Source organism: Chlorocebus sabaeus, chromosome 4 (genome assembly GCF_047675955.1).
Source record: "Chlorocebus sabaeus isolate Y175 chromosome 4, mChlSab1.0.hap1, whole genome shotgun sequence".
Classification (NCBI taxonomy): Eukaryota; Metazoa; Chordata; class Mammalia; order Primates; family Cercopithecidae; genus Chlorocebus; species Chlorocebus sabaeus.
In genome coordinates, this window is record NC_132907.1 from 56,532,191 (window position 1) to 56,544,705 (window position 12,515).

The 12,515-nt window shown below is 42.6% G+C and overlaps 1 protein-coding gene and 1 long non-coding RNA gene across 4 annotated transcripts in view; one reads left to right on the top strand and one right to left on the bottom strand.

The window, feature by feature from the left end:
* Positions 1-12,515, bottom strand: part of EGFLAM (EGF like, fibronectin type III and laminin G domains) — a 199,709-nt gene that overhangs the window by 60,273 nt on the left and 126,921 nt on the right. The window lies entirely within an intron of this gene.
* Positions 1,360-4,986, top strand: LOC119621471 (uncharacterized). 2 transcript variants are annotated; one of them, XR_012092858.1, is made up of 3 exons: positions 1,360-1,432; positions 2,755-3,013; positions 4,787-4,986. It is a non-coding gene; the product is annotated as an uncharacterized lncRNA (long non-coding RNA). The 2 variants fall into 2 exon arrangements; XR_005238049.2 differs by lacking the exon at positions 4,787-4,986 and having other exon boundaries at positions 2,755-4,384.

A 12,515-nucleotide genomic window follows, 5' to 3' on the forward strand; every position in this document is an offset into this window, starting at 1 on the left:
ATGTCCTCACAGTGGATCTGGGCCAGCACAGGTACTAACTTGCTGCCCTCTCTCAACTGAACAAGCCAGGCACCAGCCTTTAGGGCAGTAACAACTTTGGCAACAGAAACTGACTTTGGTAGGATGCTGATGCCCACTAGTTTTTAGACATCCAGTGTATGGATGACTAGTGAAAAAGAAAAAGGAAAGATAACATAAAAAGCATAAAAAACATAAACTAAACTTAAAGACACTTTGCTTTCAGAATAAGCTAAATCACACACCATTCTCACGAAGACAAACTCACCCTCCTACTTTGTCTGTCCGGGCTGCTATAACAAAAGTACCATAAACTGATGGCTTGTAAACCACAGACATTTATTTTTCACAGTTCTGCAGGCTGTGAAGTCCCAGATCAAAGGGCTGGCAGTATCTGATGAGGGCACAGATGGTGCCTTCTCACTGCATCTTCACATGGTGAAAAGGGCAAACAAGCCCCTTTGGGCCTCTTTAATACGAGCGCTGATCCCATTCAGAAGGACTCCACCCTTATGATCTAAGCACCTCCCAAAGGCCCTACCTTGGGGGTTAGGATTTCAACATATGAATTTGAGGGAGACATAAACATTCCGACCATAGCATTCCTCCAAGCAAAACAGCAATCAGATTGAAAATGGAATGGAAGGAAATGGCAGAAAGTCATTTTTGTCAGGGGGCGTGCTGTTGACCAGAAATCCATCTCCTCCCAGACCAGAAGACAGAAATGTGGTCAGCAGATGATGCAGAGAACCCAGAGACAGGGTGGAGTGAGCTGTTCTCAGGGGTTCAGGAACATCTTGGTGGAGGTGCGATAACAAAGCGGAGGCAGTGTTCTCACCCCTTCCACACCAATTCCCCAGTTTTATTTAAAGTAGCCCACCTGTCAACTGAAAATTCCACCTGTGGATGCCAGATTTATACGTGGATGCATGTTCTCTAAAGCCACCTGCGTGCAGCATATCTGTGTGCCAGATGTCTTCGCACAAAAAGCCCTTGAGGACAGCTCCCTCCTCTTGTCTCTGTCTTTGTACAGCAAGCAGTCCCCCTTACCTGTATTTTTGCTTTCTGCAATTTCATTTACCCTCGATCAACCACAGTCCAAAAATATTAAATGGGAAATTCCAGAAATAAACAATTCATAAGTTCTGAGTAGCATGATGAAACAGCACGCTGCCCTGCTCTGTCCTGCCTGGGATATGAAGTATCCCCCTGTCTGGTGCATCCATGCTCCATATGCTCCCTGCCCCTCGGTCAGCAGCCATCTCAGTTGTCAGATTCACTGTCATGGTATCGAAGTGCTTACGTTCGCGTAACCATTATCTGACTTCCTAATGGCCCCACAGTGCAAGAGCAGTGATTCTGGGATTCAGATATGCCAAAGAGAAGCCATGAAGTGCATCTTTTAAATTAAATGGTGAAAGTTCTCAACTGAATTAAGGAAAGAAAAAAAATCACATGCTGAGGTTGCTAAGATCTATGGCAAGAACAAATCTTCTGTCTGTGAAACTGTGAAGGAAAACAAAATTTATGCTAGTTCTGCTGCATATATAGGGTTCAGTATTATCTGCAGTTTCAGGTATCCACTGGGGATCTTGGAATGCATCCCCCGCGGAAAGGGAACTACTGTATCTATCTCTCTCCTGGCACCTCTCTCTTTCTCTTTCTCCCCTCTGTCCTTTCCGTCGCTCTCCATGTCTATCTCTGCCTCTCTCATACATTCAGAATTGTTAGATTCCAGAAGAAGAAATCCATTTGGTAGTAAAAGAATTATATAGCACATACATAAAGCAAACTGGCTTTTGTCTTCAGTAGGTTGGTCTCTCTCCCTCCAGGCTGTTCTCCCTTGCCCTGTGCGCCTTATTGACACATTCTCAACAAGGTTAAGATTCTCTTCATCTTTATCCTATGGTTTCCTATCTGAAAAATCACCTTCAGTGACTCTCCACTGCTTACAACATAAATTCTAGGCTTCTTGATCAAGAATTCAAGGTTCTCAATTAAAATAGCTCCTTTTTTTCCTCCTTCTTCCCCCCTATCACCATGATTTATTGAATTCTACTCCCTCTCCTCTTCTTACCCGGTACTATTGGGTGCTGAACATGATATATTTCTAAACTTTTCAATAATCTTACAGGGTAAGTATGACTAATCCCATTTTGTACATAAGAAAACTGAAGTTAAGAGTAGTTAAGTATTTTGCCTAAAATCAAAGACTTTATAACTGGCTGAGCTGAACTCACATCCAAGGTCTGTTTGGTGATTGCTCTCCTAATCGCCTGTTGCAGAAAAAGCCACTGTGGAGGTAGAAAGATCGTAGAATTTGAGAAAATTACCATATGTTGATCATTCTTAGTGTGCCAGGAGCTGTTCCTACACTGCTTAAGTTAATCCTCACAAAATACTGTAAAATTGGTGTTATTACTTCCATTTTACCAAGTGGAGATACAGACACAGAGAGATTAAATAACTTGCTCAAAGGCAGGCAGATGAGGAATGGCAGGGCTAGATTTTATCCTTGGTCTCTCTTTTGACTACATCATGTTACTTAATCTGAATCTTAATTATGTTTTCAGGTTTTTGTTGTTTTTTTAAAAAATACTCTTTAAAAGCTATATAATAGCCAAACTGGTCTGCCAGTTGTCTCCTGAATGCATCTTGTATTTTCTTACCCTAGAATTTTGGTTAATGCTTTTTCCCATTGTCATCTTTTTCCCACTCCTATCTCCTTACACACAGCCTACATATTCTCCCAGGGGCATGCATTCTATGGAGACAGAGTTTAATGTGTGCCATCAAAAGACCAAAATCAAGCAACATTCTAAAAAGAAAACAGACTCTTCTGGGGAAAAAATGGTGACTCCACAAAGTAAGAAGCCACCAAGACCTGTAGGACATTCCTTCATCTTCTCCTGGATGGGGCCACCCAGCCACGGATATGTGCCTCTGATCAGCATAAATGCCCAATGCTTGATAAAGTCAACCCATGTGTAAGGTGGTGTATACATCTTCTGGGATCCTGGCCTTAGACTCTTGCCCTTGTGTTTACCAACTGGAATGTAAATCCTTTGAGGGCAGGAACCACATTTTAGATTTCTTGATATCCTTTCCCTTCCTCCATGTCACTAACACGTCAAGTACTCAACAAAGGCCAACACCTTTGAGAGGAGTGAGAGGAGACACTCCCACAGTGCTGAACTATGTCCTGCCCTTGCTCAACATGGTGGGACTCTGCCTCCCAATCCAAAGACTCCCAAAACTGCCACCAATCCTGTCCTTTCCCCCAAATGAAGCTAGAATTAAGAATGCAAAGAATCTTAGACACCATCCAGCCTAATCTTCTCATTTCACAAGCATGGAAATTGAGGCCACAGAAGACAATTGACTTAAAATCAAGACCATGCATCTCATTAGAGGAAGCTCTAACTCTAGAACCAGATAATATGATTCTTAGTTCAATGTCCATAAGACTCTATCGCACAATTTTTTTTTGCATCGAGTATCTAAAGATAGTTCAGTCAGAATAACCTGGAAGTTAGAGAAGCCAAGGGTTAGAATGCAGGTGGCTGAGATCTCTTACTGCCCCTTCATCTGCTCTAGGAAATTCTGTTTCCTGAAGGGAACTCCTCAGAGAAAAGGACCACAAGCAAATTGCTGCTGCTACGAAATGATACCATAATGAGAATGGAAATAATCCTAGATTCTCTGCTCATTTTGACAAGTAAAATAAGGCACATATTTTTCAATGAATAATGTTCTTTGGTCTTTGTAAAAATTGTTTCTGTTTTGACACTTTTTGTAACGTATTCTTTGAAACCTGAGTTCACTCAGTTTGGGGAAACATAGGGTATGGAAGAAGAATGGGAAAAGGAATATGGAATCACAAGGATTTAGAGTCAAAGCAATTTTAACTTTCATAGAAAGACTGCAGGGATCAGCTAACACAACCAGCCCATTTTACAGAGGAGTCAACTAAGGCTCAAAGAATCCATGAGACTTGCCCAGAGAAGCAGCTCATTAGTGGCAGAGCTGATCTAGAATTCTGGGCTCCTGCTGCTGCAACCCAGTCATCTTTGCAGCATCCTAAACTCCCTCTCTCATAATAATCTAGGATAATAATCATTTCCCATTTTTAATAAGAAGGAAATGAGCACAGAGAGAACCAGGCACAGCATGATGGAAGAAAACTGGAACTAAAGCCTCACTGCTTCTGTTTCCTGACTGCCCCGCCACCTCAGACCCCAAATCCACAGCTTACAGGAAGTTTTTACCAATGTTATTTCTAAGTAGCACAGAATGTATGGTCCAAGCCAGTGATAAGAATTCTCCCTGTAGCCTGGGGTTATTGTAATTAAAGTGCATAACTTATCTCTTTCTACTTGGCACTTTGTTAATTAGGAAAGGAGAACATTAAAAAGGAGACATTTATTAGGATCAGAATAATCAAACCACTAGTTCAGGGGTTATTCCACTGTAAAAAAGTTAATAAACAAAACACAAATTTTTGTTAACAGATAAAAGGGTGACTTTTATTTTATAAAAACCTGTGCTTTGTTTTAATAAAGGCATCACAGGTTTTCTATAAATAATGAGTTTCTCAGCTATATCAACGTGATGTAGTTGGATATTGGGAAGACACAAACGGCTTGGGTGACCTTGAGCAAGCCACTTCATCTCTCTGGGTCTTGTGTTTTCCAATAAAGTAAGGAGTAGGATTAGACTTGATGACCTTGAAATCCTTTCCAGCACTAACATTCTGTGACCCTAAAAGTCACCCTTTTAATTTAGGCATCTGTCACATCAAGCAAGGTTTGAAAAAGAAACAACTGGAGAATTTTACTTATGTGGATGAAAAAGGAAACAGAAGTTAGTTCAGCATGGAAGTCACATGCTTTGGGGATTGTAGCATTGTGTTCTCCTGTAGGAGGTGATCCATCATCATTTATCAGAATCCATCTTCACTGAAAAGGACCAGGCTGTATTTTGAGTCCCTTCTCTTAATGTCTTTTAGCAACAACAAGGGAGGAACACTTATTCCCTACTCCTGAAGTTCCAATCATGAGAACAGAGTCTCCCTAAGTACTGCTGGATTCTTGTCCAACCCCTTTCCCTCCCTACAGATGTGGGGACAGTGACCTGGCTGCTAAGGAAGCAGTAGGTCCACATTTCTGAAGAAGGGAAGCTCATCTATCAAACGACCTTGGGGGCGGGGGGCAGTGGCTCACACCTGTAACATTAGTACTTTGAGAGGCTAAAGTGGGTGGATTGCTTGAGCTCAGGAGTTCGAGACCAGCCTGGGCAACATGGCGAAAACCCGTATCTACCAAAAATACAAAAATTAGCCAGGCATAGTGTCATGTATCTGTGATCCCACCTACTCAGGAGGCTGAGATGGGAGGATCGCTTAAGCCTGGGAGGCGGAGGTTGCAGTGAGCTGGGATAGTGCCTCTTCACTCCAGCCTGGGTGACAGTGAGACCCCGTCCCCCCCCAAAAAAAAACTAAAACAAAAACAAAAAAGGACACTGGTGAGGGAGGAGGAATTCAATTTGGAACTAATTAATTCAGTTCTTCCTACCTTCCCTCTCCACCTAGCACAGTGGGAAACAGTAGCCTAGGTAGGTGTGACACCTGTGCAAACCCAAACTTTCCCTCAGGTAAGCTCCCATAGTCTGAACTGGACAGAAGGGAGTTTGCAAGCTCACTTTGGCTCTTAGAATGAGCTATGTCTTCTGACACAGCCTTTTTAGAAATAAGAATGGCATTTGATTCATCTGCTTCATCTTCATCCTTATCTTCCTCTGCTGACTGTGTTTTATTTTTCAATTGATTTCAAAAGTGGGCAAAAAAAGTGCCATTAATTGTGTCTCTTCAAAACCCTAATACCCACCAGAATAAGAATGGTTCTCCACGAGGCTGTAAGCCACAGACAGAAACTGGGTCATCTCTTTCAGTGCAAATGTTCAAGAACTGGTTGGTTAGATGGAATCATGACAGGTCAGACCTGTGACTTGAGTCCCTTCAAAGTCTTCCCGGGACCCTACACGACTTGGCCCTGCAAGCTCAAGCCTCATCTCTCACCAATGTATTCCTTCTTACCATGTTCCAGCGGCACTGGCTCTTCTTTCAAAGCTTTGGATGCACCATCCTTTCCTGTGACTCAAGGGCTTTGCAGATGCTGTTCTCCGTGCTTAGAAATCTTATCCCTCACTGCCTATCCTGTTACCGTTTTAATTCTTTTATATTTCTGTTCAAAATCACTTTCTTAGGGATGTTTTCCCTGTATCCCAGATAAGGTCAGGTATGTTCTCATAGCTCTCTCCTTTTTAGTGGCATTATGACTTTGTAATTTTATGCTTATTTATGTGATGATTTCATAAATGCAATTCTCCCACCAGACTGTAAAATCCTTGAGGAAATCAACATTATCTATTTTGGTTTCTGTTGTACCATCAAAACCTCACTCACTCCTGACACATTTTAGGGACTTACAGAATGTATGGAAAATAGAAACAGTGAACATTTGGGGTAGTTTAGGCATAATAAAAATATACGACAGCAGCATTCATCTAGGTTCTTAACAGCAAAAGTTCAGGCCCAAGGGGAGCCACACCTTTCCAGGATATTAAGGAAGTCATTCTGCAGAGTGTTCCTGGAAAATAATCCATACCCAGAGCCCCTTCTGGAGCTGATGTTCCCAGTGGCTCTTCCGCATTAAGTCACTTTGGCTTGGGCTATATGCTTTAAGTAAAGTCAGTCCTGCTACCCTTGCCAAAAATTGACTGAACCAGGATCTATGCCTGATCTTATAATGACCACATCCAGTCATTATACATTATGCAAGGACCTCTGAGGGTCCTTGGTGTGACAATCTGTGCTTCACGTTGGAAGGTAAGGTAGATATTCCAAACTCAGCTCCCTCCTCTCTCCCCTGCTTCTGCTGTAGATACTACAGAAGTGAAGTACCGGATTTTTAAGCCCCCTTTGTTCATGGGGTGGGGGTAGGGAGAGTCACAGTGACTCCAGTTTGGGTCACTAAGATGCACGAGGACACCTGTTGGAACTTCCCAGCTTTCCGTATTTGCTTAGGCAGTGAAGGTGCTTGTGATAGCTGGAGCTGCAGCAGCTAATGCATTCCTAATTGAAACCTGGTGATCAAACAGCTCCGTTAGACCCTGTCTTAGAAAATATTGAATCTAATGCTGGATATGGTAGCTCACACCTGTGATCCCAGCACTTTGGGAAGCTGAGGTGGGAAGATTGCTTGAGCCCCTATGTTGCCCCGCCTGGGCAACATAGCAAGACTTCATCTCTATAAAAAACAAAGATAAAAATTTTAATTAAAAAAATATTGCAACTGAGTGCATGCTGTGTGAGTGAGGCACAAGAACTACTGGGTGACTTACCTAGTCGTTGGGTTCTGCATGAAGAAGGCCTGCTCAGCACCAGCCAGCACAGGAACTCAGGGGCTGCAAAGATGTGGATGGCTTCCCTTGCTCCTCCCTTTCCCCCAAATAATCTGCTGGAATCAGTCCCTTCCAATCTGAATGAATCTAATGAATGCAGCAGTTTGTTTTTATGATGGTAGGGTTGGGACTGGTGGGGGAAAGTAGCTCTAAGTACCGGCCATAGGCAGATATGTTGTTCTTTAATGCTCAGCACGTTTCATGAAACTCTTATTTGACCGCAGCCTAAGAATGGCACCTCAGGCACCCAGTGACTTCCACAGCCCTCACCTCAAAGCTTCTCAGATGCCTTTATCTTTATGCACGTCCACACAGCAGAAGCGCAAACAGTGCATAACCCCTGTGGGGTGTTGCCTTTTGAAGTACATAAGCCGGTCAACCAAACACATGCCACTGTGTCTTTCTCTCTCAGACTCTCCCTTTCTAAAGATAACGGGGCCTTGGAAAGTTAAGCAGATGGCCAGGGACCAAGGTGTTATGCACCTGCTTCTCTACCACCTGCTGATGGAGGAGATACATAGGCAAAGCATAATGGGAGAAGCGACTGTGAACACAGCAGGAAAACCCAAGGCCATCTTTCCATCATGGTGTGCGAGAAATTTCAGGCTTGGAGCCTTTGTGTGTTTAGAGAATAATGAATAATAATTTACTGGCAACCTTCTGTGGCAATACTTCAGGACTGGAGGTGGTGTGGGCAGTATAAAATTCAGACAGGTGATTAAAACATTTCTAAACAGCTGAAATGGTGGCTGACATTAGGAATTCAGTGCTATGTACACGGCAGGCACTCAATACGTATTTGTTAGATGAGTGAGTAAATTAGTGAGTGAATGTTTTCAATACGAGCCAAATCTTGCAGGGTGCTCTGCACATGGTAAATGCAAAATAAATGTTGGTTGAAAGATCCCAGTCATAATCTGATACGATCTATGTATCCAGTCAGTTATTTTCACTGGGAGTTTGGTAGCAATTGTAAACTGACTGTTACTGAGAGAAAACCATTTCCCGTAGCATCAGGAGGATATGGCTTTAAAAGGAAGCTTGCGCTTTGGCGGGTTCTCTCTCTCTCTCTCTCCTTCTGTGGGATAATCTGGCAGTACATAACACATTCCTTATCATTTGCACTTTTTAAAAAGAAATTTAATGGCATGTGATATGTTTATGGGACAACATTATGTTTAGAAAAAAGGTGGATCATTGGTGTTTACCTATGAGTAGCTGGGGGTGGGAGCAGGTTGGGATGGGTTGAAGAATGAATAGCAGGTTTTGAAAAAGTGGGTACAGTGATTGTAAACACAGTAACTCTAGCTTGAAGGAAGGCAGGGAGATGGGATGGTAGGTGGCAGGTTGTGAGCATAAGGAGAGTCTTTCCTGTGAGTAGGGAACACACGTTTGTGTCCTTATGGGGATGATCTGCTAGAAAAGCAAAGATGAAAAGATAAATCATTTGGAGACACAGGGTAACTAACGGAAAATTGACATACGTAGTATGGTCTCCAATTGGCTCCCTGAAAAAGAGGGCTCAATTCACATCTTGCACTGAGAAATCAGGAGCTAGAACAGGGAAGTGAGATGGCAAAGAGAGAGCAGATGTAGCTTGTCGGTGGCTCACAATCCAGTGGGGAGGGAGACTTACACTCCTACCGCTGCACAGCAAGAGGGCTGAAGCTAAGATGTGAGCACCTGAGTCTGTGGAGCTTCTCTGTTCCTTAAAGAGGCTTCATATTTGAGTACCAACCATGGTTCAGTTCTCCTTTAGGTATTCGGATGGGCGAGCTGTTCAAACCAGAGACACTTACACTCTCTCTTCTCACTCTTTAAAGACAAAGTGCTAGGAGAAAATAATCGTCCAGGCAAAATCCTATATTCAGCCTGGGCAAGATGGTGAGACCCTGTCTCTCAGAAAAAAAATTTTTTTTTAATTAGCCAGGCACAGTAGCTCACACCTGTAGTCCCAGCTACTCAGTGGGGGAGCTGAGGCAGGAGGATCCCATTAGCTCAGGAGTTCCAGGCTGTAGTGATCTATGATTGCGCCACTGCCCTCCAGCCTGGTGACAGCGAGACCCAGTCTCTACAAAAAAAAAAAAAAAAAAAAGGCCAGGCATGGTGGCTAGCACCTGTAATCCCAGCACTTTGGGAGGCCCAGGCGGGCAGATCACCTAAGGCTGGGAGTTCGAGACCAGCCTGACCAAAATGGAGAAATCCCGTCTTTACTAAAAATACAAAATTAGCTAGGCATGGTGGTGCATGCCTGTAACCCCAGCTTCTTGGGAGGCTGAGGTAGGAGAATCTCTTGAACCTGGGAGGCAGAGGTTGTGGTGAGCCGAGATCATGCCATTGCACTCCCACCTGGGCAATAAGAGCAAAACTCCACCTCAAAAAAAAAAAAACCCTATATTCAGTTAAATGGTTGTTCAACGGAAAGGCTAAAACAAAGACATGATCACAAAGCCCGAGACAGTTTATCACTAACAGATCTTTAAACATTTATTCAAAAGTAGATTTCAAGACAAAGAAGGAAAGAGTAAGATGCGAAGAGTTGTGGGCACAGAAAGTGGTAAATCTGTAAATAAATCTAAACAAGCATTGAGTTTAAAAAATGTGGTTACTAAACAAGGTAGAACAAAAATACTGAAAAGTAACATGTGACACAAGAAGGAACTGATTTGGACTAAAGCTGCTAAGGCTCTATTGATACAGAAGGGCTGGGCTCCTGGCTAAACCCCACCCTTAGTCCTGGAACCACAGCCCTAAGTGAAAACAGCTGACCCCGTTTTTCCACCCAAACGTTGCCTTTTTGGCTTGCCTCGCCCCTGTCCTGTGCCATAACACTTCAGCTGGCAGAGCAACACGAGTGGCTGAGCAGCGAGGATACAAGCAGCTGAACGGTGAGCAGAGAAGCAACCGAGCGTTGGAGACTACAGCTATATGGATAGACGTGGCTAACTTCAGATAGTGCGGCTTTGGAGAGGGGCCTAGCCGGAGATGGCTGGGCTTCAGGGAAAGATCACCTTCCCATCCCCTTTCTAGTCTCCCTTTCCCCTGAGAGCCACCCACCGCTCAATAAAGTCTTCTGTATTCATCACCTTTCAAACAGAGTTTGTGTGACCTGATTCTTCCTGGACACCGGACAAGAACCCGGGTGCCGAGAGGGCTGGGGCTGCCACCCTGACCCTCTACTAAGCTGGTTGGCTCTTGGCTGTCTCTGGACGGCAGAGCTGAAAGAGCATTGGTGGTAACATGCTTGGACGCTGCTGCGGGACCCGCACAGACCCTGCTCCACCAGGGAGGAGCGACCAGCCAGTGCCAGCATTCGTTCGCTCTGGTTCCCGCACTCTTCCTCCCGCGAGCACTGGCCAGCGGTGGGCTGAGTGAAACTAGCCACTCCAGTTCTAGCACAGGAAGGAAGTCAAGTGAACTAACCTGTCTCATCATTATTGTTTTATTATTGTTTGAGAGGAAGGTAATAGATTGTGATGAACTTTAGACTGTTTAAGTTTGAGAGTTAACAATTTATGGATGGTAAATTAAAGAATGTATAATTTCATCCTAATACAGGGGAAGAAAGGACTAAGAAAATACAGTCAATCCTACAGAAAATAGAAAAGGGCCGGGTGTGGTGGCTCATGCCTGTAACCCCAACACTTTGGGAGGCTGAGGCAGAAGGATCACTTGAGACCAGGAGCTCAAGAACAGACTGGGCAACATAGTAAGATCCCATCTCTACAAAACAACATTAAAAGAAATTAGCCAGGCATGGTGGCACATACCTGTAGTCCCAGCTACTTGGGAGGCTGAGGTAAGAGGATCACTTGAGCCTGGGAGGTCAAGGTAGCAGTGAGCTATGATTGTGCCACCACATTCCAGCCTGGGTGACAAAACAAGACTCCATCTCAAAAAAAAAATTTTTTTTTAATTAAAAAAGAAAATAGGAAAACAGCAGAAACAAAAATCCTTCTCCAATAAAAAATGGAAAAAGCAGAGTAAATATAATAGCACAAAATAGGACTGTAGAAATAAATAATACATGTCAGCCATTATAACTATAAATGCAATAAACTTGTCATTTAAAAAACAGTGCTTGTCAGATTGGATTTAATACATTTAAGCTACATGCTGTTTCCAGAAAGTATCTAAAACATAACATACAGAAACATCAAAAGTAAAAGAATGCAATATATATTCCAGGCAATAGATAAGAGAAAGCTAGTGTACCTATATAATTACTGGACAATGTAAATGTTAAGGGGGAAAAAAGTACCATTAATGATGATTATTAAATAGTGATTAAAAGAATCACCAGGAATATAACATGATTCTAAACTCATATGCACCTAATCTCACGGCCTCACATACATATCAAGAAAAAAACTGAGAGAGATGTAGGGAGATAGAGTGAGAAATTGTAATGTATCCTCTTAGTGATTGATAGATCAAGCTAACAAAAAATGCATAAGGATAGATAAGATTTGAACGATATTAAAAATCTTGATGAAAAAAGCTTAAACAGACTTCTGAATATAAGAGACTTGGGAATAAATAACAAAAGCTATAAAGAACTTCTGGTTCCTGCACTCTTCCTCCATGAGGAGTAGCCAGTGGTGAGCTGAGTGAAACGAGCCACTCCAGTTCCTGACCACGAAGGGGGTTGAGGGAACTAACCTGTCTCATCATTATTGTTTTATTATTGTTTGAGAGGAGGGTAATAGATTTTGATGAACTTTAGACTGTTTAAGTTTCAGAATTTTCTCCATAATGGAGAAAATTATTCAAGTACACTAAAAGACTCTGAAGAAAATCTAGATGAGATATAATGTGGTGATTAAGTCAATGATTCTATATCACAAAGATGTCAGTTCTTCCAAAATTAGTTTATAAATACAATATAATTTTCATTTTAAAAATTCAATATATTTTCATTTTTAAAATCCCAACAGAATTTTTCATGGAATTGAAAAACTGATTCTAAAATTTCTATTGAAAAGCAAAGAATCAAGAAAAGAAAAGGCATTGTGGGCCAGGCACGGTGGCTCATG